Source organism: Phodopus roborovskii, unplaced genomic scaffold (assembly GCF_943737965.1).
Source record: "Phodopus roborovskii unplaced genomic scaffold, PHOROB, whole genome shotgun sequence".
In the NCBI taxonomy this organism is placed as follows: domain Eukaryota; kingdom Metazoa; phylum Chordata; class Mammalia; order Rodentia; family Cricetidae; genus Phodopus; species Phodopus roborovskii.
Genome location: NW_026126482.1, coordinates 10,091,233 through 10,094,318, shown reverse-complemented (window position 1 = coordinate 10,094,318; position 3,086 = coordinate 10,091,233). Strand labels below are relative to the sequence as shown.

The 3,086-nt window shown below is 44.6% G+C and overlaps 1 pseudogene; it reads right to left on the bottom strand.

The window, feature by feature from the left end:
• Window positions 1–523: 523 nt before the first annotated feature.
• On the bottom strand, window positions 524–3,086 carry LOC127229420 (GTP-binding protein SAR1b-like; annotated as a pseudogene).

The following is a 3,086-nucleotide window of genomic DNA, read 5'->3' as shown; positions in this document are numbered from 1 at the left end:
CTCCAACTGCCAATGTGAAAATTACCTTTTTCTCCCTTCAGTTTTTTTTTTTTTTTAAACATTGGAGTTTGTTTTATTGCGTGATGTTTGCACTAGAAAAAGTAGTCTTGGCAAGGCGTCCTCTGACACTGGTAAGATTTTAACTGTACACAAGATAGGTGGCAATCTAAAATTGAAAAACTATTTTCAAAAAGTACATAAAAGCTTCACATAGTGAGTTTTTAAATATGGTTTGTGTTTGTAGTTTCACACAGTTAAAATGTGCCTTGAATGCACCACTGGGAAAGTGATCTTTATAAGCGGTGACAGGTAGACGTAAACTGTTGAAACTGTCTGTATGGAATTAGACAGCTAATATTGTGACATTCAGACTTACGTGAATCAGCTCCCAATTTCCATTCAGGTAGATATATTAATAATCTAAAAAGCGCCTGTTCTTAAACCGACAAAAGTCTATTGAATTCAAGTTATGCATGTTGGGGATGGACCTCAGAGGCTTGGCTGTGAGTGGACAGGGCCTCTGCTAATCAATGTACTGCGCCGTCCAGCAGACGCCTTCTCCATAGTCTTGCGGTTTCGGCACACTGCCCACAAACACTGCCAGAGCCTGGACGCTCAGCTCTTTCTGCGACACACTGCCCCTTCCTGTTCTCTGACCACGTAAACCCAACATCTCCCGCTGTAACCCCCTTCAGGTTACAGGTGTGCTGATCTTCTTTCAAAGAATTAGCACAGACACATTGGCAATGGTTTCATGTGCCCTTAGTGACTCAAGTTCTTTCTTTTATTTCCAATTCTAACAGTCTTTCATGGTCTGTACAACACAGAAATAAAATGCTGTTGATGGCAGAGAGGTAGTTTCTCCGTATTCTTTGGGTTTGAGCATGTCCACCCAGATCAAAAGTTATAAAATCCATGCCAGCAGCAGGAAGTTCTTCTGGAGTGGGGTGTGGCATTGGGAGGTGTTACACACTGTCATCTGTTGGCATGTGTAGCAACATTGTTTCCCCTGCATTATCCAGTCCAAGGAATATCCCTTTCCCTGTTAGTTTGAGTTTTACACATTCCTGGAAAGTTCAGCGCACTGCTGAAACCACTGTAAATCCAGTCAAATGAAGGACATGCCCAGATCTTACAGGGTCTGTGCCTCCCCGACACACTCCTGAATGGCTCTGCAAAGTGCTTGGGCCGCCCCCTCCTTCAGTTTTGTCCACTGCTTTTGTCATGAATCCTGTAGCTGCCTGGTGTGGTTTATTCGTGTTTAGAATCATTGTTTCTTTTATATTGACTTTTCAATCTTAGGCAACATTTTTTTTTTCCTGCTCCTGGCAATTCCTTTGCTCTAAAGTCCACTTTATTTGATATTAATCCAGATATCATTTGTTGTCTTTGATTGATATTTTCATCTTTTCTGTTTTTAATTCCAACCTAGATCATTATAAATAGTGATATTTAGTTTGTGATCTGACAAATAAAGGTTGCCTGAAGATCAGATTGCAGAGCGAAGCCACTTATTAGCCAGGTGCCGTAGAAGCCAGACGAGGAAACTGGGTACCCTGGAGATGGAGTTATCGGCTCTTGTGAGCTGCCTGACTTAGGTGCTGGCTTAGCCCCAACTCTGCTCAAAAGCCCTACAGGGTCTTAATACTATGTAAGTCACCTCTCCAGCTCCCGGGTTCTGATTCTAAATCCACCCTGCATTGCTGGATGCTGATGCACGAATTAAGATACAAAGGCCCAGGTTTAATATAGGTTATTAATTTTATTCAGGGAGAAGTTACATAAGAAACCAATGACCTGCAAGTTCCCCGTTCCAAGGATCCACACCCAGTCTGATCTCCATGACCTGACAAGTAACCTCACCCTCCATCACATCCGTACCTGTGACCATGCTCAAAGGGGCATGGTCAGCGCTAAGGTGCGGGTGGGGTGGATATCTCACTACAACCCTGTCAATCTGTCTTTTAGTTGATTTACTTAAAGCATCTGCATTTAAGCCTTTTTTGTTTGTTCCAGACAGGATTTCTCTATGTAACTCTGCCTGTCCTGGAACTCTTTTTGTAGTCCAGGCTGGCCTCAAACTCACAGAGATCCATTTGCCTCTGCCTCTGCCCCTGCCCCTGCCCCTGCCCCTGCCTCCTGAGTGATGGGACTAAAGGCATGCCCCACCACCGCCTAGCTAACAAAGTCTTGATTGACGTGTTGAGACTTTCATCTGACGTTTCTTCTTTTCTCTCTTAAATCCTGGGACTTTAGGCAAGTACTCAATCGGTGTAGGCGAGCTGCAATTCCAGCCTCCTTTTTATCTTTCTTTCAGTCATCTCTTACTTTTATTTTCCTTGGCTTTCTGGGCTACTCGACTTCTTTTAGGACTTGGTTTTTCTTGTGTGGCTGTGAGTTTCCCTCTGTGTTGTACTTTTACCATCTGTTCTAGGCATGGCTTCATCTACCTTAACTTATTGGAGTCTACTAGTGTTTTTTTGGCCCGAGTCAGCTGAAGTGAGAACAATTGCCTTTCTATGCCACAGATGCAGCTGGGTGCTGAATGGCTCGACTAGAAGAAGCTGTGCAGTCTTGGGTTTGACTCCCGACGTGGCAAGAAAAGAAGAAAAGAAGTGAAGTAAGCATACTTTCCTCTTTACCCCCTTTGATCCATGATTCCCACCAGGACACTTAGGCAACCTGGGCCACTTAGTAAGTCTCAGGCCAGCCTGGGTTACATAGCAAGGCTAATGCTGCAGGTAGGAGAAAGAGCCACAGCTTCTTCCGTGGTCTAGCCTTTGTCACGCAGCTGTGCCTAGTAGAAGGTCTTCAGGTAGACTATTTGTGCGGGGTGTCCTTGTTGAGAATAACGTATAGACCCTGACCGTCCCTGCCTTTCTCTCTCTTAAAAAGGTAGAGCAAGCTGAACTGGAGACATGGGAGTTCAGAGAGTGCTTGCCTAGCACGCACTTCATCCTCACATACAGTTACTTACAGGGGTTGCCCATTAGTGTGAACTGTCAACTCGACACAGTCTAGGCTAGTTACCTGAGGAGACTAGCCTCGGTTGAACAATCGTTGTTATCAGGATGGTCCCTGAGCAT